General features: G+C 50.2%; 1 pseudogene; it reads left to right on the top strand.

Annotated features, from left to right (window-relative positions):
* The window catches only part of LOC138452961 (zinc finger protein 107-like), a 340,693-nt pseudogene that overhangs the window by 94,980 nt on the left and 221,635 nt on the right, over positions 1 to 24,078 (top strand).

Below are 24,078 nucleotides of genomic sequence, written 5' to 3'. Positions count from 1 at the left end.
TAATCAATGCAGCAGCTTTTTATATTTGGAAGCAGGCCATGAATTAGTTAACTGCATGTAATATTCTTAATTTGTATTGCAATGTATTTATTTTATCTACGTTTTTAGTTTTCTATAGAACAAATTTGATTTGTTTTTTTAAAAATGTGCAAAAAGTTTTTCTTGATTGGAAAATAAACTAAATGCACAATGAAAAAAAATCACCTTGTATTCGTAATGCCCACAGCGCATTTAGAAGACAGTTTTCCACTCATATTCAGGTCTAATTCTGACTAAATGACTGGCACGACAGTTCCAGGTGGCAATACATCTTGGCTTCCCTTGAGGACCCCAGAACATCTTTGATGACGTGAAGTGCCTCTTTCTTGTACATGAAAAAGAGAAGAGAACCCAAATGAGACTTTGAAGGAGCTGTGTGCGCATGGTTAATATTTGTATTCATTTATTTTTTAAAGAGACCACCTACCTCGAGAGTGTGGCTCTGTTCAGAGTGAGGGCAGCCAGCGTTTGGGATGGCATCTTTTAACAGTAGTGCAGTACTGCGAGTCAAGATCTGTGCGTCAGTATGACTTCTTTTTGGAGAACCTGCAGTTCATCCCATAGGGCCTATAATGCTTCCAAGCATTGGTAGGTGTCACAATCTGTCAAGCAGCCCACTCCTTATTGTATTTGTTATTTATATAGCGCTCTTTCCCCATTTGTATGGCCTCAATGTGCTTGTGATTGGAACGCCCTCGGTGACCGCAGTCCATGTGTAGCCGGTTCTAAGGGTTTAGATTAAGAAATGCTTGTGTGCATTTTCGGTGGATTAGGGCTTGGGTGGCTAGCTAGGCTCCAGTAAGCAGCCCAAAGGTCAGGCACGTGGGTGGGCGCTGTTGGTGGTTTAGGATAATGTGCTATTGCTGAAGATTCGATGCGTGTCCAGCTAGACTGAATTTTGTTTTCATTGGTAGTCGCTGTATCAAGTGGTAGAGGTGTTCGTCAGAGGTTTCAGTGTTGACGGCTATGTGTGCTGCTAGACCGGAATGGAATAGCCATAGCTGCATTCTATGGTGCATGGATGGGTGGTCGTGCCTGCTGCCTGTGTCCACAGGCGTGGTATAAGGTATACGTACCGTATCTTGGATAGAGCTCGGCTGCAGTGTTCTTTTTCTTTGTCCGATGCATATGGCTGGTCTCGCTATTCATGGTCTCCATGGAATGAAAGTCTAAGCAGTGAGGGCGGTTCCTGGATGGGGAGGGTGCTGAGGATGAGAGAGGACGATAGGGGGTGAGAGAAAAACATGGAGGGTGAAGGTTTGTTAGGGAGTGCCTCTGCGAAAGCTGCCGGCATTTTTGAGGTGTTGTTGGGTGATTGTCACAGTGAGCTGCTGCGAACGCTGCCAGCATCCTTGCTGTAATGGGTGGATAGGAATGTTGTGTTTGGGTTCAGCGATGTAGTTTAGAGAGGGGGGAGGTTTAAAGAGGAGACAAGGAACAGCCAGGTTTTGAGGGCCTTTCTGAATTTCAGGTGATTTTCAATATTGCAAATCTCTAGAGGTAGGGAGTTCCAGATGATCGGCGCTTGGACAGAGAACGAGGAGCCACACAGTCTGGAGGAGATGTGAAGTGGGACCACTAGCCGATAAGCTGTGCACGATCTGAGACTCCTTGAGAGGTGGAAGTGCTGGATTTTGTCTTGAAGGAATTCCGGGCCGGTGTTATGGGTGATGCAAGATGCTTTAAAGGTATTGCATTGACCAATCGGGAGCCAATGGAGGACTTTTAGTATAGGGCTGATGTGTTCTCTGGGAGGTAGGTTAATGAGCAGGCATGCTGCAGCGTTTTGGATTCTTTTTGGTTTCCTTAGTTGAAACACTGGTGCACCTAGGTAAAGGCAGTTTGCATAGTCTAAGTGAGAGTTCATGGCCAAGCAATGGGGAGCATAGGTGAGGTAAGGGAAAATACGCCTGAGAATCTGTAGATGGAAGAAACAGGTTTTAGATTCAGAGGTGGTGTGTTCAATGTGCATCCAAGGTTTTTCACCAAGTTGGAAGTTGCCGGTGCGGGTCCTAGTGGTTGCAGCCACTGAATCGGTTGGGGAAGGAGCGCTGTTTTCCCGCAGGCTAGGATTTCAACTTGACCAGGGTTGAGGATGAGGTGGTTGGTCTTCATCCAGCGGTCAATATCTGTGAGGCATGTTTACAGGTCTGGACTGTTGGAGCCTGTCGATATTGGGATTTTAAGGATGATCTGGGTGTCGTCTGCACAGTTGTAGCAAGTAAGATTGCTGCAGCGGATGATTTGCAGGCAGCGGGTTTTCGGCAGAGGTTGATTGGATGTGGGACCCCTTTTGTTACTGATCGCGAGGTGGAGGAGAACGGGTAGAGTAGCATAATTTGTGCGCGATTAGAGAGGAAAGAGAGGATCCATGAGTGGGCCGTTTCTTTGATTACTACTGTTTGTAGCCTGTATAGTAGGATAGTGTGATCGATGCTATTGAAAGGCTGCAGAGAGGTCAAGGAGAATGAGTACAGCGCGGCCTTCTGCATCAGCTGTTCTTTTTCGGTATTCCCAGACAGACACTAGGGAGGATTCTCTTCCTCTGAGCGGTCTGAAGCCTGATTGCACCGGGTCTAGGAGGTTGTTGGCTCCAGTGGCTAAACTGCTTGTATGCTGTGCGGTCCATCATTTGGCAATGAAGTGTGTGTTGGAGATAAACCAATAGTTCTGGGGGAGGAGTGGGTCGGGTGTAGGTTTTTTTGGGTAGGGGTTTGATGTAGGAGGTTTTTAGGTCTTTCAGGAAGGGTCCTGATGTAAGTGAGAGGTTGAGGATTGAGTGTGTGATACTGCTTGCACAGGTTGAGGCTAGGATGTTTTTGAGGAGGGTGGGCAGTCAGGGGTCCTCTGGGGACGCATGATGGGCAGCCTTGTGCTAGGAACAAGAGGAACTCCTGGTGTGAAATAGGAGAGAAAGAGTTGAAGGTTTGTATTGAGGGGGGTTTTGATGAGGGTCGGCCTTTGGGGGGTGAGGGCATGTGTTCCAATTTAGAAATTATGGTGGAGTGTCCCTCAATAGTGACATTGTGGAAGTGTAATGATAAGGTGTCACAAAGCTTGTGAGACGGGTGGGAGGGGCTGGAGCAGGCCAGGGAGTTGAATTCAGAGATGATTCTATGCAGTTCCTTGCTGAACGTTTAGGATTCTGTTCCCATAGAAGGTTCTCCTGCTTATTCTGATTTCCAGACTGTATGCTCTGGTTATTCTTGCTAGGGCAGTTTGTTTTGTTCTGGGCCGTAGGGATGGATCTCCAGGTCTATTCCAGACAGTGCTTGTTTTTTTGTTGTTGTAATTCGAGGTTGTCGTTGAACCACCTGGGTGGAGGTCATGATCCCTGTTTTGTTGCTGTCCACTTATACCAGATATCTGGGTCTCCTGATGGTCCAGCGTATCGTTCTAGGGCCTGGAGTCTAGTCTGATCCTGTGGAAGGACCGTGTGGGGAATATAAATCCCTTTCTCCAGGGACCCAGTACTGAATGGTTCAGTCCTGTCAGGTGGAAGATCCTTCCCCCACCACCACGAAAGACAGGCCACCCACGTATTAACCTGATATTGGAACAGAGATAGACACTGATTGAGGGTATCCAGAAAGAAGGGAGTCAGAATGGAAGGACACAGAAGAGGGAACAGGGAGACCATAAACAAGAAATTACAAGAAAGAGAAGAAATCGGGCGGAGCAGAGGCAAGGAGGCCCCTGGGCAAACCGGGCACAAAGCAGCAGGAGGCAGAACACGCCAACACTAAGCCTCACAATGCAGACTGAAGGCAATTGTGGCACAAAGGCCTGTGAAACTCCTCAGGTTTTGTGGTGGCTCACATGAGAATGAGCCTCCCAACCGGCCTGACTCTTGCCCAGGGCATTGGACCATGCAAAGCTCATGCATTGAACCATGCTGCTGGTTCCCCCACACCTGCCCAGACTGGAAAACACGGCGGCTCCCAAGCTTGCGAATGTGGCAACAAGACTGAAACACTTGCACCCAAGCAGCAGTGGGGCGAGTGGGTCCTCGGGTAAGGCAGCGTTCTGACACCCAGTATATCCTCCATCTACAGATTTCTCAGACTCATTTGATCATGTTATTCGGGTAAAATACTGGCTTTAGTTACTGCACCACTACAGGGGTGTCTAGATACCAAAGGGGGTGGAGCTTGTGGACAATAGTCACGTGAGCAGTGGCCTAAAGCAAGGTTGCATCCTGGCCACTCTTTTTAATTTATGTTTGGCAGGCATCAGAGATTATTTTAATAAGGCCTTAATTTCCACCCAAAAATGTAGGCAAAAAACATCTTCAATGATTGCGATACGCTAATGTTTTTTTTTCACAGTAACCATAAGCTTGTAAAGAATGCTTATTTGTCTTCAGAAATGCGTTGCACGCGCGATCGGGCCTGGGAGAGCGGTATGTGTATTTCAGGGGCTTGCGTGAAGTTTCACATGCGATCGGGCCTGGGGGCGCGGGGTACGTGTATTTCAGGGGCTCGCGGGTGGTTTCACACGTGATTGGGCCTGCGGGTGCGGGGTACGTGTATTTCAGGGGTGCTCGGGGAAGTTTTACACGCGATCGGGCCTGGGGGAGCAGGGTACGTGTATTACGGGGGTGCGCGGGGAGTCCTCCACGTGAATTGGCAGTGTGGGTCCTCCCAGGTGTCCCCTCTACCCCTTCCACGGCCCCTGCAGGCAGCCCACACCACAGGGGACTGCCCTGCACCCTTGGTCATGTCCCACAGGCAGCACATCCACCATGGGCATGCCCCCCAGCCAAGCCACATGTCACCTTGCAATATGATCACCAACTCATGTCTCCCAGCAGTCAGGGGCACCTGCCAGCAGGCCCCCACTCATGTCCCCCAGCACCCCTAACCCCCAGCAGTGAGGGGCACCTGCCAGCAGGCCCCCACTCATGTCCCACTCATGTCCCCCAGCACCCCCACCCCCCAGCAGTGAGGGGCACCTGCCAGCAGGCCCCCACTCATGTCACACTCATGTCCCCCAGCACCCCCACCGCCCAGCAGTGAGGGGCACCTGCCAGCAGGCCCCCACTCATGTCCCCCAGCACCCCCACCCCCCAGCAGTGAGGGGCACCTGCCAGCAGGCCCCCACTCATGTCCCACAATTACTGACCCAAGACCAACATCAATATAACCCATATATTGAGTTGTACTCTGTAAAAAGTAGTAATAACCAAGCTGGAGAATAATATGGGTTAATCATCAGTCTGAAACAAAAAACAGCTCCCTGATTATGAATGGTCTGTAGACGTTTGATAAAATGTACTGCAGCCACTTGACTGAAATGCATAGAGGTCACACTTTAGAGAAGATCCCTCGGCTTGCAGAACGTCTCCTGCATGGAGTATCTTTATTCAGAGTTGGGCTTTCATATATGGGTTGCCAGGTAGAACAAGAGCACTGTAATAGGCCGATTCATGGAAAGAATGTGCGCTGAAAATTTCGTCGCAAGCGTGCGAAAACGTGCGATTTTTCAGTGCTAGTGTGAAAACCGCAGTGCAAGACCGAAAATCGCAGAAAAATCCGCATACATCTATTCATGGAAGTCCGTGCGCGAGTAAAATCTGGGATGTGCGCTGAAAATCTGCACGGCGCACGCCAATACACAGGTCATCTAACGGCGTGCGCTACTGCCACAGCGAAAGCGCACATAGCGCGGCGCACATAACAAAAGTAGGCGTAACACGGGGCGTCACACGCGGAATGGGGAGCAACTCATGAAAATGAGGGCGTCATGGGGGAAGTAAAGGAGGCAAGTGCGCGGAACGCCCTCACGCTCGCCTACAACACGTATTCATAGAATCGAATAGGGCAAAACAGCACACGGGCAAAGACGCGCTCATGCCTAAACACGTCCGCCACACGAAGGCAGGCGGTAGCATCCCTGCGCATGAAAAAAATGTGCGCCAAAATGTGCGCTAACAAAAAGCACGTATATACAGCTATGATAAATGTCCCATACTGTGGCCCTCTAGGACAAATGACGTGCAAAGGTGTACGCGACAAACACGGACACCCGCTGTGTCGAAAATAGCGTGTGCGTGTATTTCTGGGGTGCAAGGGGAGGTCTACACATGATTGGCACTGGGGGAGCGAGGTACGTGTATTTCTGGGGTGCTCGGGAAGTACTACACGCGATCGGGCCTGGGGGAGCGGGGTACGTGTATTTCAGGGGCTCGCGGGAAGTTTCACACGCGATCGGGTCTGGGGGAGCAGGGTACGTGTATTTCAGGGGCTCGCGTGAATTTTTACACGCGATCGGGCCTGGGAGAGCGGGGTACGTGTATTTCAGGGGCTGCCGTGAATTTTCACACGCGATTGGCCTGGGTACGTGTATTTCAGGGGTTTGCGGGAAGTTTCACATGCAATCGGGCCTGGGGGAGCGGGGTACGTGTAGTTCAGGGGATCGCGGGTGGTTTTGCATTCGATTGGCCTGGGTACGTGTATTACAGGGGTGCGCGGGAAGTTCTATACGCTATCGGGCCTGGGGGAGCGGGGTACTTGTATTTCAGGGGCTTGCGGGTGGTTTCACACGCGATGGGGCCTGGGGGAGCGAGGTACGTGTATTACAGGGGCTCGCGGGTGGTTGCACACGAGATCGGGCCTGGGAGAGCGGGTATGTGTATTTCAGGGGCTTGCGTGAAGTTTCACATGCGATCGGGCCTGGGGGCGCGGGGTACGTGTATTTCAGGGGCTCGCGGGTGGTTTCACACGTGATTGGGCCTGGGGGAGCGGGGTACGTGTATTTCAGGGGTGCTCGGGGAAGTTTTACACGCGATCGGGCCTGGGGGAGCAGGGTACGTGTATTACGGGGGTGCGCGGGGAGTCCTCCACGTGAATTGGCAGTTTGGGTCCTCCCAGGTGTCCCCTCTACCCCTTCCACGTCCCCTGCAGGCAGCCCACACCACAGGGGACTACCCTGCACCCTTGGTCATGTCCCACAGGCAGCACATCCACCATGGGCTTGCCCCCCAGCCAAGCCACATGTCACCTTGCAATATGATCACCAACTCATGTCTCCCAGCAGTCAGGGGCACCTGCCAGCAGGCCCCCACTCATGTCCACCAGCACCCCTAACCCCCAGAAGTGAGGGGCACCTGCCAGCAGGCCCCCACTCATGTCCCACTCATGTCCCCCAGCACCCCCACCCCCCAGCAGTGAGGGGCACCTGCCAGCAGGCCCCCACTCATGTCACACTCATGTCCCCCAGCACCCCCACCGCCCAGCAGTGAGGGGCACCTGCCAGCAGGCCCCCACTCATGTCCCCAGCACCCCCACCCCCCAGCAGTGAGGGGCACCTGCCAGCAGGTCCCCACTCATGTCCCACTCATATCCCCCAGCACCCCCACCCCCAGCAGTGAGGGGCACCTGCCAGCAGGCCCCCACTCATGTCCCCCAGCACCCCCACCCCCCAACAGGGAGGGGCACCTGCCAGCAGGCCCCCACTCATGTCCCACTCATGTCCCCCAGCACCCCCACCCCCAGCAGTGAGGGGCACCTGCCAGCAGGCCCCCACTCATGTCCCACTCATGTCCCCCAGCACCCCCACCCCCCAGCAGTGAGGGGCACCTGCCAGCAGGCCCCCACTCATGTCCCACTCATGTCCCCCAGCACCCCCACCCCCCAGCAGTGAGGGGCACCTGCCAGCAGGCCCCCACTCATGTCCCCCCCCCCCAACATGTCAACATGACCCACAATCATGGCCCTCATGGCCACCAAAATCCCATGGCACGCCACCCCTGCCCAAATAACCAACCAAGCATAACATACACCCCACATTGAAATGCCCATTAAATGAAACAACCCAAATGGCATGTATGTACATCAGCACATGTCCGTCACACACACACACAATGGGTGCCAGTGAATGTGAACACCCACATCGTGACATGCATGAAACCAATGAGAGAATACCACACATTGAAGTCGTGACATGCATGAAACCAATGAGAGAAGACCACACATTGAAATCGTGACATGCATGAAACCAATGAGAGAATACCACACATTGAAATCGTGACATGCATGAAACCAATGAGAGAAGACCACACATTGAAGTCGTGACATGCATGAAACCAATGAGAGAAGACCACACATTGAAATCGTGACATGCATGAAACCAATGAGAGAATACCACACATTGAAATCGTGACATGCATGAAACCAATGAGAGAAGACCACACATTGAAATCGTGACATGCATGAAACCAATGAGAGAATACCACACATTGAAATCGTGACATGCATGAAACCAATGAGAGAAGACCACACATTGAAATCGTGACATGCATGAAACCAATGAGAGAAGACCTCACATTGAAATCGTGACATGCATGAAACCAATGAGAGAATACCACACATTGAAGTCGTGACATGCATGAAACCAATGAGAGAAGACCACACATTGAAATCGTGACATGCATGAAACCAATGAGAGAAGACCACACATTGAAGTCGTGACATGCATGAAACCAATGAGAGAATACCACACATTGAAATCGTGACATGCATGAAACCAATGAGAGAATACCACACATTGAAGTCGTGACATGCATGAAACCAATGAGAGAAGACCACACATTGAAATCGTGACATGCATGAAACCAATGAGAGAAGACCACACATTGAAATCGTGACATGCATGAAACCAATGAGAGAATACCACACATTGAAATCGTGACATGCATGAAACCAATGAGAGAATACCACACATTGAAATCGTGACATGCATGAAACCAATGAGAGAATACCACACATTGAAATCGTGACATGCATGAAACCAATGAGAGAATACCACACAACAATGGACATAAGGAAAACAATGCAGAATGTCACATAATGATAAAAAAGGAAATCAGAATCCAAAATAAATGAAATCAAAAATGTCTCCAAAGTCTCCTTCCAACAAAGCAAATCCAAACAGAAATGAAAAAGTAAACTCCATTGCTCCATGGAAAAATCAAAAGGAAAATGCCGACAAATGCACACTCCAACTATTTACAAGGATGAAATACTGGGTCCATGATCCTAACTGTCCAAAGGAAACCTACAAAAAAGCCTACAGAATAAACAACTATATACAAAATTGTGGGGCAAAGTCCATGCGCCCCAAAGGAAAGAAAAAAAGAAAGGAAACTTAACAATAATGAACTATATACAATGGTGGCGGGCAAGTCCAATGGCTCACTGGTTGATGTCATGGGCCAGGGAATCATCGAACTCCTATTCAATGGCTTGGAGGCGGGCATGTTCTCTGGCCCCGAGGTCTCGCAGGGATAACGCGGTGTCCAGCTCCAACTCCCTGCGAATACCCTCGAGGCACTCGGCCTGCCTCAGCGCCCTGCGCATGGAGTTCTCCGCCCTGACCATTGTGAGCCGTTCCTCCTCCGCCCGCCGCCGCTCCGCACCTATCTGCTGGCCCAACCGCTGCCACACGGTAGACACTCCCATTCCAGGGTTCTCCTGCCCTCCGGCCGATGCCTGCCCCTCTGATGTTGATGGCCCCGAGCCATGATGCCTCCCACATCGAGCCTGCCGCTGCCTCTGACGCAACTGCCTCTGCCAGCACGACTGCATCCAGGCTGATGGAATCCACCGACGCCGTCGTGCACGTGCCCTGCCCGATGATGCCAGCACATCCTCCATCTGCTGGGGTCCAGTTCCTGGGGTGTCCACCCCTGCTGGACCTCCGACTCCCGACTGTGGCAGGGATGGGATCGGATCCCCACCGAGCTGGCTGCGTTGGTCGGGGCAGGTCCACAGGGGGCCCTGGTGGCATCTGGGCCGGAAGACGGCATGGAGAACGACTGGCGCATAGCCTCCACAGAGGAGGAGAGGGCTGCCAGAGTGGCCGACACATGTACGAAACCCCCAACCATGGTCGCTCCCAAGTGGGCCACGTTGGCACGCTGCTCTTCGTGATGACGTGCGTGCTCCACCCGGGAAGCATGCACCTCATCACGAATGTCACGTGTGCGCAACGCGACACCAATCAGAACCTTCTCCATACGGCCAGGGTTCCCCTCGTCCGCAGGTAGAGGAGTGTCAGATGACATGGACATCCCCCCCTACCTGCGGACGGGCCTGGGATGGGGCATCCCTGCTGGTGCATGGTGGTGCAGTCACAGTGTCAGGGACAGTGACATGCACAGGCCCCTCCATGGCGACCTGTGCTGCCTCCTGCCCCTGCCCGTGGACTGCACCACTTGCACCAGTGGTACCACCCCCACCAGGCCCCATGTGCGGCTCAGTAGCGGCCTCCTCCTCCTCTGTGGAAACCACCAACCTGGATGGCTCCACACCGTCTTCCGCCGTTGCAAGCCCCTGTGGGGGCTCACCCACCCCTTCCACTGCAGCCGTGTGGGCATCCCCGCCGCTTTGCTCCACAGCGCCGTCTCCGCCCTCTTCTTCACTTACCGCTGTGTAGAGGGAGACATAGAACACAAGCATCAGGGTACTGTGCAATGGTCCCCTAGACAGGAAGCAATAGCAGATGAGTGGCACTGTCAAACATCACTTCCATCATGTCCCTCCACAACACATGGGTCAGTGCAGGCAAAACACATGCAGTAACAGGCATGGCACATGCTATGGACATTAGCATACATGCCCAAGGGACTCTTGAAACATACAATGTTGGTTTGAAACTCACATGCATCATGGGTCATGCCTATCACATGCACACACTTCACCGTAGTTTCATCCATCTGGCCTCGTACACCCCAGACACAGTGGATACAAGGATGACCAGGCTGCATCAGTGAATCAGAACATTGTCACAGACATGTGTCATGCATCCATGGCATTTACAAGTCCCAGACATGCAGTTCAGACACACAGACATGGACACCATACATGTACATGGCATCAGCACCCATCCCTCACCCCCACCCATGTCCAGGAACAGAGACTGGCATGCTTTCATGTGTCCATTCCGCATAGAGCTACCCCATGTTGCATTGAAACACATGCACCAACCATGTGGTTCACACATTACTGGTCTCACATGCATGACCATGATGTCCCTGCACACACACATACGTACATGGCCTATGTCACACATGCAGGCAAGTATCAGACAACCAGCACACTGCAACGTGCCCTGTCTCACACAGCAATGCTTGGCCACTTACCGCTCAACTCCAGACGGGTCTGCCTCTCAAGGATCTGGGCGTGGAGCGCTGGGCGTACGCGTTCCACGACCCTCATCTGGATGGTACTCATGTTGCCCCGGCCCCCCTCCACGAGGCGCCGGGCCTTCATGAGGGTCCTGGACCTCAAGTCCTCCCAGCGCTTCTTGACTTGCTTGATGTTGCGGGTTGCCACCCCCTCCACGTAGATGGCAACCACAAAGTCGTCCCAGATCCTGTCCCGTCCTTCCTTGTTGGCGCGTGATGATCCGAAGAGGGCATCATAATACCCCAAGACTTGCTCCACCAGGACAACAACTTCGGTGGCAGTGAAGCTGGTGGCCCTCTGCCCCTCTGGCTGGGGGTTGCCAGTGGTCTCAGATGGTGTTTGCCCCGACATGGCGACCCCCGAGGCAGGCGTGGGTGGGCAACTGGGTCCTGGGGCTGGGCTGTGGAGCGATGGTATCCCAGTCGGGAGTCTTCTGTTCCAGCAGGGGTGGACACAGCAACTGGACCCCTACAGATGGCTGATGTGCAGGCACCAAATAGCAGGGCACGTGGGCAGCAGGCAGTCAGGCAGCAGCAGATGGCAGGTGGGAGGCTGCTCGGGGTTCTGGGGGCCAGTGATTCAGCCTTCTGGGCAGGAGTGTGGTCTTCCGTGTGCTTACGCGTGGCCAGCTTGATACAGAGTGATTTGGCACGTGAAAATCTTGCACGTCAGCGTGTAATTCGAGGAAAGGCCCTTAGCGCGTAAGCGCGTCAGCACATGTACGCGATTTCATTGGACCAAAGGCCCTTAGAGCGTAAGCGCGTCTGTGACGTATAGCGCACGGGCATTGCCCTGGCAGGGCTTGAAGATCCCACGTGGCTTTCCATTGCTCTGTACGTGCTTTTCGTGGGGCGTGGTGCATGTGTTTTCCAGGCGTTGTGGTTCACACGCTATTACTTCACAGCGGGTGGGTGTTGGCTACGCGTTCTCCTACACGTAAGGCAGACGGTGAGTGGTACCCCGCTCCCCCAGGCCCGATCGCGTGTGAAACTACCCGTGAGCCCCTGAAATACACGTACCCCGCTCCCCCAGGCCCGATCGCGTGTGAATCTACCTGCGAGCCCCTGAAATACACGTACCCCGCATCCCCAGGCCCGATCGCGTGTGAAACTACCCTCGAGCCCCTGAAATACACGTACCCTGCTCCCCCAGGCCCGATCGCGTGTAAAACTTCCCACGCACCCCTGAAATACACGTACCCAGGCCAATCGCGTGTGCACACACCCGTAATACACGTACCCCGCTTGCCGTTTGCTGTTTGCCAGCCCTGTAAACTGGTCCAGGGTTAGCGCAGCCCTTTGCGCTGGATTGGGGATTTTGATGGCTTTTCCTTGCGCGAGGGCGTTCTTGGGGGCGTAACTGGCGCTGCTGCAGGGTCGCTGCGCCACGGCTGGTTTTGAATGCAAAAATCCATGAATACGCTGTGCGTGGAAATCGATTTTAGCGCACGCGGCTGGCGCAGACATTCGCTCGGGCACATTGTGCGCGAGGCCACTTGCGACACTTTTGTGCAAAATTCTATGAATTACCCTGTTATTTGGATATAAGACATTGGGGAAAGCCCAGCATATTTCTGAAATGGCTGAAAGAGGAGCTCTGGGTGAGCGAGTCAAGACAGGTGCTGGGAGATAGCATTAAAATTCCAAACATTGAAAGTATTTGTGAGTATGTATTGAAAAGGGAAGGGTGGGGTCACTAAGGCATCTGCAGCCATTTAGGGCTTTGCACAAAGACTGAATAAAATGCAGAGGAGATTTGTAGGGAAATGGGAGGCTCTGAAAGATGCAATATTCTGGCTTGGAGCTTTAAGCCTTCATTTTGGCTATGTTGCGACTTTTGCTTAGAATTTGAAGCCTTAAAGACGTGAATTATTTGTCAACCAATAAAACACTATTTCAAAAATAATTAAACTATACATGCCTAATGTTACGTAGTTCTTTATGTTTAGAAAGATAATGTGTCCATTTTCTTTTACAGCTTTCTAAAGCCTGCACAGAAAAAGCAAAGGGTAATGACGTGAAATTCCGCAAGAATGGGTTTACCTGGAACAAAAGGGATGTTGGATATCTCATGGAATGGAAGAGTCTAGAAGCCCGGTCTGGTCAGGAACTGGGGTGGAGTAAGCTACGGATTAAGAAAATTATTTCTGTTATCGCTTACAATCTGTATTCAGAGTGTAGAGGTAACCAGGAGAAGGAAATGCTTCTGAAGAGAGGAAAATAGATACACCCAAAAGCAAGTTCAAATTCGGATAAAAATGTAATTCAAAAGTCAAAGCTTTTGGCAAATCGTAGAAAACCATATCAATGCATTGAATTAGAAAACACTACATATCAATGTTGGATTCAGTAACCCTTACAAACATGTTAGTATGCTGATTGGGAAAAGAACATACAATATTAAAGCAGTAAGATTCTCTGAGAACACCCACGTAGGTGAAGTTATCAAAAACACAACCTGCATGGACTCAGAGGCGAAGAATCAGTGCTTCTAAAAAGAGCTTTCCTTTGCACAATGGAATTGTAAGGAAGAGTGCACTGAGGGATAAATATAGAGCATTCTCTACAAATGGCTGACCCTGTAATGAGGTTCACTTTGCTGTGGCATTCTTGCTAAACGCAATCCAAGCTGGAGAAATGAAACCCCCAGAGAAACCTTGCCAGGACAATGAATGCCATGAATTCAGTCTGAAAACCCATCTTGCTCAAAATGAGAGAACCAACACAGGAGAAAATCCTCATCAGTACACAGAATGCCATAACCGTTTCAGTCAGAAAACATATCCAACCAAACATGAAAGGACCCATACAGGAGTAAAACCTTATCAGTGCATTCAATGTCAGAAAAGCTTCAGTTGGAAAAGCAAGCTAACTACCCATGAGAGAAGCCATACAGGAGCCAAACCTTATCAGTGCTCTGAGTGTCAGAAATGCTTCAGTTGGAAAAGCAGCCTAACCACCCATGAGAGAAGCCACACAGGAGCCAAACCTTATCGGTGCTCTGAATGTCAGAAATGCTTCAGTGTGAAAAGCCACCTAACTATCCATGAGACAATCCATACAGGAGCCAAACCTTATCAATGCTCTGAATGTCAGAAATGCTTCAGTCAGAAAAGCAACCTAACTAAACATGAGAGAAGCCACACAGGAACCAAACCTTATCAGTGCACTGAATGTCAGAAATGCTTCAGTGTGAAAAGCCACCTAACTATCCATGAGAGAATCCATACAGGAGCCAAACCTTATCGGTGCTCTGAATGTCAGAAATGCTTCAGGCTCAAAAGCAGCCTAACTGAACATGAGAGAAGCCACACAGGAGCCAAACCTTATCAGTGCTCTGAATGTCAGACATGCTTCAGTAAGAAAAGCAACCTAACTACCCATGAGAGAATCCATACAGGAGCCAAACCTTATCGGTGCTGTGAATGTCAGAAATGCTTCAGTGAGAAAAGCAGCCTAACTAAACATGAGAGAAGCCACACAGGAGCCAAACCTTACCAATGCTCTGAATGTCAGAAATGCTTCAGTATGAAAAGCCAGCTAACTATCCATGAGAGAATCCATACAGGAGCCAAACCTTACCGGTGCTCTGAATGTCCGAAATGCTTCATTGACAAAAGCAGCCTAACTACCCATGAGAGAAGCCACACAGGAGCCAAACCGTATCAGTGCTCTGAATGTCAGAAATGTTTCAGTCACAAAAGCAGACGAACTACCCATGAGAGAAGTCACACAGGAGCTAAGCCAAACTTTATCACTGCAATGTCAGACATGCTTCAGTCAGAAAAGCAATCTAACTACCCATGAGATAAGACATAAAGGAGGCAAACCTTATTGCTGCTCAATGTCAGAAATGCTTGTCAGAAAAGCAGCCTAACTAAACATGAGAGAAGCCACACAGGAGATAAACGGTATCAGTGCTCTGAATGTCAGAAATGCTTCAGTGTGAAAAGCAGCCTAACTACCCATGAGAAAAGCCATACAGGAGCCAAACCTTATCAGTGCTCTGAATGTCAAAAATGCTTGTCAGAAAAGCAGCCTAACTAAACCTGGGAGAAGCAAAGCTTTAGTCTGTGCACAGAATGATGCCAGAACAACCTTCCCTCCCCCTGCCTTTATAAGCTGTTACCTTTCTCCACATTCATATCACCATAGTACTTGGACAAGGAAGAGGCGACTGGGAGTAGTGCATGCTAACTTGTCATTGCACCACTCTGGTACTGAAGCGAGGAAGAGGCATGAGGATGGTTGTGAGGGTCAGGCATGAAAGGTGATTTACATTTGCGAACAAAGTGAAACAAGTACAAAGCATAATAATATTGAATTGTGTGAAAGCAAAGTGGTAACCAGGAGAAATACCACACAGGAAAGTGCGAGAGTCACATGGTGGTAAAGTCAAGAAGCTGTTGAAGTGAAACAGAAACATATGTGGACTTGTGACACAAAAAGGAAACCTCTGTTGTCAAGGAAGTCCTATGAGAAAGAATGAACTGTTGCAAAATGCCAAGGGTTATCGTTTGCGCAATCTGTGATGGGTAGACCGTGTGGTCCAACAACTACGCCTAGACCGAGGAACCCTTACTTGGAGTAAACCAGGAGAAGTCAAAAGGCTGAGACTGGTCGGCATAAGATTGTTCAAGTGACATAAAGAAAAGGCAAACTAAGCAAGTTAATTTGACTGTGAATTTGAAGCCAAATGTGCTGCCTGCTTGGGTGGAAGGGCACACTGAGACCCATTTTGTGAAACTGGGTTGAACTTGGGGAAGGGAGGCAAGAGTAAGCCAGGAGTTGGAAGAAGCTCAGAACATTTGTTTGAACACTATTCCTTTGGTTGCTGATATCCCTACACATTGTTTAGCTTTAGTTGTCAGGGCAAGTATAGGTTTTGGACACACAGGGCCTCATCACGAGTTGGGCGGTAACGCCGGCGGTATTACCGCTGGCGCTATTAGCCCTACTGCCAAACCCCCGGCGCTATTAGCGCCGGATCACGGGTTTGACGGAACGGTTAGTGCCCATTCCCCATTGGGCCCATTCGGGAATTCCTCATTCGCCATTGGGCCCAATGGGAAAAATGTGTGCTATTGCCGCCGGCGGATTTCCCACCGGCGGTAATAGCGCAGAAAATCATCAATTTTGCCATGGATTTCCCCCCAGCTCATAGCTGGGGGGAAATCCGCCAAGGCCATGATCTGGCGGACCCTTAAATGCAGCGGTAATAGCACTACCGCCGCATTTAAGGGTTACCGCCAGACTCGTGATGAGGCCCATAGACTTTTAAGTTGAACTTACTGACTCAAACTATCCTTAGTTTATTTAGGTAGGGAAATCACACCTTGCTGTTGGAGGGCAATCCTCCACTTTATCTCCAAATGTATGATTCATTGGTTTGTGAAAACCGGTAATAATTCTGTTACCACAAAATAAAGTCTATAATAAATTAAAACAAGCCTATCCCTCCATCTCAAGTAACAAGTGTGTAATGGGAAATAAAGAAAAGATGGTGTCACAAAAGAAATATCAGAATGGCTTAAGTAATGTAAGGGAGGAATGGTAACACAAGTATGACGTACAATTTATAAAACCTTTATTCATTTATCTGGGTTTGGAAAAACTCCTACTTTGCCCTATAGCTAAAATGGAAGTAGTCTCTACTATCAAATAATGAAGAAAACACAGTCCTAGTCCGTCTCTGTCAAATCAAAATGGCCTATACTAACAAAACCTAATGCCTGTCCTAGCCCGTATACAAAAAGTATGTAAAGGGGAATATGTATGCATTTCTCTACCTCAACTTCCCTGAAAGACCATCTGCTGTGCTGGGCAGCCCTGCATTCAGCCCTCCACCTCCCCACGCAATTCGCTGCATTTGGGGTAAGGCTTTTCTTATTGGGGCTATTGTGGATGTGCACTGTGGTGCTTTTGAAACTGTAGCTGTTTTTTGAAATATTGGCCTAATATCCCTGTGAGCACTGCCCTCGGTGCGTGCAACACCTTCCTGGAAGTTTCTTTGTTTGTTTTTTCACATGTTGGGCTCCATATCGAATCCCTTGTGCTACTTGCCCTGATTCATCATGGCCTTTTATCATGACTGCCCCGTGTTGAGCCTGAAGCTCTGCCTTCCTTTCTTGGCCTGCCTCCCCCCTTCCGATTGGCTGGCTTGGTCCTTTTCCAGCCAATACCAGCAACCGGTAGGTGGGAGTTGGCCCGTAGCACTAAGGCCCTTAATGAAGGCCCCTGTCTGCTCCCTGTCCGCTGCCGGTACGCTGTAAGGTGAGCTCTGCACCCCCTCACCTGAGCTTTCATGAGGCACCTCAAAGGGACCTGGACTTCATGACTTTTTCCACCTCCTTGACATAATGGGTTAGCTCCACCCTACGGAACACACTCCTACCCCTTTGCCTTTTTCTCCTTCTCACCTTGTCTCCCACACCTACAGTCTGTGTTTGCACAGTGCCTACAACCATTGCTAACATTTTTCGTTTTGCATTTTTGATTCTAGCTGAGTTTTAAATCTAGCTGCATTTTTTTTAATTCTAGCTGTGTTTTAAATCTAGCTGCATTTGTTTTATTATAGCTGTGTTTTTAAATCTAGCTGCATTTTTGATACTAGCTGCATTTTGGATTCTAGCTGTTTTGAATTTTGTGCTTTGTCCTTTGGTTGTATTGCATGCTTTTCCTTTTACTTAGTTGGCCCAGTGACTTACCCTCCCCTGCTGCTTCACCTCCCTCTCTCTCTACCTCTCACATGGCTCTCTCTGTTTCTCCTATCTTCTCCAACTGTTTCTCCATTGACTATCCGTCCCTTCTCACTAAGCCTGGCAGGAAGAAGTTCAAAAAGGATATCTTGGTCTCTAACCCTGGTCTCCCTATCGCTGACGCTTATGCCATTTCTTTCTCCAGACAAACCCTCACCGACATACTCTTTGTCGTTCCATAGCCAGATCTATGGACTCTTCATATGATCACTGTGCGCTCTCTTTTCTCCTCCTCTCCCATTAATGGTGGTATCTGCTGGGAAGACCTCCTGCCCCCCTTTGACTCCTCTAAGGTCATCATTAATGTCTACCTGAATGGCACAGTCTTGGTCTGAGACCAACCTCCTCCTCTTTGATAGACGATTCCCACGCCTCATACATTTCCTTTCATCTTCTGCTGTCCCCTTCCTCCCCTTCTCTGGTTCTTTGCCTCTTCCACCCTTTCTGCCCCCCCTTCTCCCTTAGCTACCTTGCCCTCTCCTTTTTCCTCTCCTGCCCACCCTCGGGCTCCTTCTGCACCTCCGCAGAGTGTACATCTGATCTGTACCCCTCCCCGGAAGTCCTTCAAGGATGGCAACCTCCTCCATATTCCAACTCTCGCTCAGCCGTCAAACACTCCTTTGACATCTGCCGCCTCCTGGAAGAACTTGACCTCAATGTCGTCAGTCTCACTGAGACATGGTTCACGGCCAGTTCTGTCACAAGCTTTGACACTCTCCTCCCTGATGGTTACAAGATCCTCTCCGCGCCCAGATCCACCCGGTCCAGAGGGGGTGTAGCCCTTATCTTCCCGGAGTAGATTCCTGCCTCTGTCATCCCTACGCAGACCTACTCCTCCTTCGAATGCCTTGTCTGCAGGCGCTCTCTCTCTCTCTCTCTCTCCTTGCCTCTCAATTACCGTGGCTACTATCCATCGGCCTCCTGGTCAGATCACCTCCTTCCTCTGAGTGGGCGGACCTCTCCTCTTTCCTCCTGGACTCAACCACTCAACTCCTCCTACTTGGTGACCTCAATATCCACCTGCATGCTCCCTGCCCCTCCTCTGGACTCTTTCATGACCTCTGCGATTCTCTCTCTCCCTGTTTATTCTCCCCTTTGGCCTAACTCACTCTGCAGGGCATGCGCTTGATATTTTGATCTCCTGTGACCTCCCCCCTCTGACCACTCCTCTCTCCTGGAGTGATCATTCTCTCCTTTCCTCCCACCTCTCCCTCTCAACCCCATAAGCCACCTACCTTCTCGGTCATCTGACCCATGAAACATGTGTCAGTTGAGGCCTTCGCTGCCACTTTCTCTACCCCCGCCCCACTTGTCTGGCTGACTCAAATCCTGACACAGCCTTTTCCATGCTCTACTCCTCTATCTCCGACACTCTGGATGTTCTTGCCCCTGTCATAAGGATTCGCTTGAAGCCCGAGTCCAAGTGCAATTCTTGGTGTGATTCCAATTTAGCTACCCTTAAACGCAAGTGTAGGGGGTCTGCGAGGAAATGTACCTCCTCTGACAAACTGGCCTGCCGTCTGCTCCAAAAGCAATACCGGCTCCTTGTCCGAACTAAAAAAAGAGCCCACATCCAATCCTGTGTCTCTGCAGCATCTAACAACTCGGTCGAACTCTTTAAAATCTGCAAAGAGCTGGCCAATCCCTCTGCAGTCTCTACCTCTCCTATCGCCGTGCAGGCCCTCTGCACGGCCCTTGCCTCTCATTTCATCTAAAAAAAAAAAACAGGACATTCTCACATTCTCTCCATCCTCTCATCCTCCTCCCCCTTTTCTGTCTGCTAACTCTGACTATCCTGCAGTGCCCCCCACTCTCTTTCTCTTTCTTTTCCTCTGTTCGCACCTGACGAGGTTTCTAGACAAGTCCGATCTATGAAAATCTCATCAAAACAGGTTCTTCCCTGGTCTTCCAAAACCATCAAAGACCATATCGACACCCTTGCTCCTGCCCTTGCTGACTTCTGCAACCTCTCCTTCGCCTCAGGATCTTCCTCTCCCCCCTGAGGCACTCTCTTGTGCACCCTCTTCTCAAGAAGCCCACAGCTGACCCTTCTTCCCGGCTAACTATCACCCGATCTCCATCACTCCTTTCCTGGGCAAACTTCTGGAAAAGCTGCCCATCTCCCAGCTCAATCTGCTCACCGATTCTGCTGGTTGCCTCCACGACCATTAGTCTGGCTTTAGAGCTACCAGAAGCACGGAAACTGCTCTCCTGAACATCTGTGAAGACCTGCTCTCCAGCCTTGATTCCAACATCCCTTCTATCCTCATCCTACTCGATCTTCTGCCTTCGACACGGTCAACCATGCCATCCTGCTCAACTGCCTCTGTGATAACCTGGGTATCACTGATCAGGCTCTGGCCTGGCTGACTTCTTTCCTCTCCGTCCGACCCTCCCAGGTCCAACTTGGGTCCTTCCTCTCCTCCATCTCACTCTCTACCTGTGGTGTTCCCCAGCAGTCTAACCTCTCTCCCTGGCTATTCAACCAATACCCGTCGCCCCTTGCCTGCCTCATTGCCACTTTCTGCTCCAGCTTTCAGTGCTATGCGGATGACACTCGGCTCGTTTGTAGGCTTCCCTCTGCCTCCTTCTCTCATCTCCAACTGTCTGTCTGCTATCCAGGAGTGGTGTGCCACCAATGATCTCTACCTTAATGCCAGTAAGACACAGATTTTCCTCATCTGCACACCGGCACCCTCCTTTCCTGTCACTCTGTGGCCGGTCTCCCTTGGCCCTCTTGCTGCTCCTACCTGTGAGGCTAGGAACCTCAGGGTCATCTTCGACTCCACACTCTCCTTTTCTCCTCACATCTCTGACATCTCTAAGAGGTCAACTACCAATTGCACCTCCTCCAAGGGATTATTCCTTTCCTCTCTTTCCCCCAGAAGCTTACTGTCTCTAGAGCTCTGGTCCTCTCCAGGTTGGACTACTGTAACAGCCTCTTCCTAAATCTGCCTGCTTTTACTCTCTGCCCTCTGCAACGTATACAGAGCAGGACTGTGAAAATTGTCCTTGGCCTCAAGCCCTGGGATTGTATCTATCCTGCCCTGAAATCTCTTCACTGACTCCCAGTGGCTGCAAGGATTAAATTCAAGACCCTCTGAATGGTCCACAATGCTTTCTGGGGCCTGGGTCCTAAATACCTTCAACTCTCCCTCCGTAAATACCATCCCTCTCAAGCTCTACGCTCCTCCAACTCCCTCAGGGCCAGCCACTTCTCCAAGCAACGAGTTGGGGGTAGGTCTCTTTGCTCGGCTGGGGCCTCCCTCTGAAACAGCCTCCCTGCCACTCTGAAACTTGAGGAGGACCATCTTCGGTTCCGGAAGCACCTCAAGACCTTCCTCTTTGCTTCTGCCTTCGCTCTTCCTCTCCCTTGCTGATCTGCTCTGCTTCGGCACTGTGCACCTGGTTTACCCTCTGATTTCGGGCCCAGGTCCCTGCACACCCAGCCACACACCTGCACTGCCTCCTGGCAACCCTGGCACTTGGGTCTGTATCTAACCGTACAGTCCCCTTACCTGGACTTATCAGACACCCCCTGTCTGCGCTCTAAACCTGCACTTGTCACCTTACTGGCTGCACTACCATTTGTTTTGTTGTTATCCTTTGCTCAGCACTTTCCATTTCCCCCCTCTCCCTTGCACTTGTGCGTTCTCAATGTCACTGTGTCACTGTGCCTAGTAAGATCGCTGTTTTGTCCTTTGTTCCCCACCCTTGCCTCGTCGCGCTCTGAAACACTTGTGCATGAGTGCGATACAAATAAAATATCATATCAAAGGAAAATCAGTGTTAGAATATAAAGAATCAAAGTGGCTGAGTCAGCTCTCCTTCCCACGTTAGACAGCATGGAGTAAGGCGGTCCCCGTAGACAGGATGACAAACTGTGGCTCAGGCTCTCAAAACAAAGCAGTTCAAAACGTGTATCGAGGCCTGCCTGGCCTTCCAAGTTAAAGTCGCTTTTCCAGCTATTCAGTATCGTGGGTTTCAGTTATCGGTTATTTTAAAGTTCACCAAAGGTCTGCCTTTCTTCGTGTCTCATCCACACATATTCAGCCTTCAATTGTAAGATATATTGTTGCCACTTCAATCTTTCCTTAACACAAGGCAGTCTTTCATCTCGCTCACCAACTCACCGGCTATGTGCATTCCTTTCTTGGCTTTCCCTTTTTAATTCACGAGTCAAGGTTAATACCACAAGCTTGGCCTTGCCTCCCCAACTCTGTCGTTTACACTGCAGGGTCGCGGGTGCCCTCGAAATGCAATGCAGTCTTCTTGTTTGGGATTTGGCCTTCTCCTCTTATGGTTGTTTGGAGGCAACGACCTCCTGCAGGTAACTCCTGGGTTTCTTTACCCGTGGTTCTCGTCCCTCGATCTGCTACAGTAGGTTCATCTTCGCCCTGGAAGTTCTGCTGCTTCTCGTGTTCCACCTTGCTCAGAATGTGTCTCTATGTTCTGCCTTTTATCTGTGTGGGGAGAGCTAATGGGTGGCTGATGTATGTAGTTAAAGTCAAGTGCCTGACCGGATTAGCGGGACATGTCCAATGTTAGCCTCATTACTCTGTCGCTCTCTTCCTCGGCCCAGTGTTTGTGTAGAAAGGGGGGGAGTTGGGATATTGGAGAATCCTCTGAAATAGGAGAGGCCAAGGGTATGGGAAAGGGGGAATACTGTGTCTCACCATCGGTCGTCTCAACCTCACTCCCCAAAGTCCCCTCACCCAGGTGATCCTCCCACACTGGCCTACCCTCAGGAACTGGATCCAAAAGCGATGGCTGTGTCCTGGCCACCTGGATGACAATTACCCGAGGACTAGTGGGTGAGACACCTTTTGGTTTCTCACAGTAACCACTCCCTTCCCCACGTTCAAAGGCATGGGGTCTTGAGCGTGAAAAATAACAGGTGGCTGGCAGAGTTCTATCAGCTTTGGCACACTCTGGTTTACTGGAATAACATGACAGTGCAACGGATCTTTCAGGCTTCCTCTGCCTTGTCATCAACGTAGAATTCACTTTGTAACAAGTAATGGATCACAGTTCCGCACAGGCTTCCCTCTGCCGGGCTCGAGCCTGCTCTCTTTTCTACACCTTGGGATTCCCTTCCCCAAGTTTCAATCCACTTAGTTATAATTTCTTTTCCTGTCGAAGACTTTCAAGACTGCAAATGATTTTGCTTCGACATTTGCATGACCACTTCGACTTTCCTTAGAACAATTTCCCAGCTTTCACGATGTTCAAAAACTTGCAACACCAAGGCTTCTTGGTTCTTGTAGTTCTACATGTAGTTCTCACAATGTTCAATGTCTCTGTGCTTGTGTGTGCCACCTTTTATCATGACACAAAGTGGTAACAAGTGGCAGGTGTGTATTGTTAGAGTTGCGTGCCTGACTCTGCATGATCTTATTAATGGGACCGGGCGCTTGTAAAATATAGGAGGTAATCCTTCTGGCCTTATTCCTCACCTTCCTCTCAGTAGTTTTGTAGAAGCAAAGTGGGGCGGACTTATGGGAGTTGTAGTTTCCCATAAAATAGGTAGGGACAGGGGTTAAATGAGCTGTTGGAAAAGGGGATACCATGTCTTGCCATCAGGTGTTTCTCCCCCACTCCCAGAGAACCCTCTAGCCAGGTGATCCTACTTCGTCCACCCCCAGGGTCGGGATCCAATAGCAATGGCCCTTCCCTGGCCACCTGAGTACGGGATCCACGGGGACTAGGATGTGAAACACCCTCTGGTTTTTCACAGTTCTGAGCCTGTGAATGACAGAAGCCCCCACTCCCTTCCCAATGTGTGATGCCTAGAAGGGACTATGTTTCACTGATGGCGCTTGATAAATCATGAATATGTTAATAATTAACTGCTTATGTGAAATAAACAAGTGCATGTCTATTTTTAGGGTATCTAAAGAATATATAAGCCAGTCTAAATTTCTTATGAAATTTGTTGCGTCTTTTGAAAAAAACAGATGACATATCAAAGTACTGCCAAATCCATGCATCTGCCCTGCACTAGATGGTTGCACGTGGCATAGTCAATTGTGAGAGTTCATGGGCATCCTATATTAAAACCCCTGATGACCCACAGGTGGCAGAGCCCTGCAC

The sequence above is a fragment of the Ambystoma mexicanum genome, chromosome 4p, assembly GCF_040938575.1.
Source record: "Ambystoma mexicanum isolate Mex_15411 chromosome 4p, UKY_AmexF1_1, whole genome shotgun sequence".
Classification (NCBI taxonomy): Eukaryota; Metazoa; Chordata; class Amphibia; order Caudata; family Ambystomatidae; genus Ambystoma; species Ambystoma mexicanum.
Note: the sequence above shows the minus strand (reverse complement) of the source record. Positions and strands in the feature narration are given on the sequence as shown.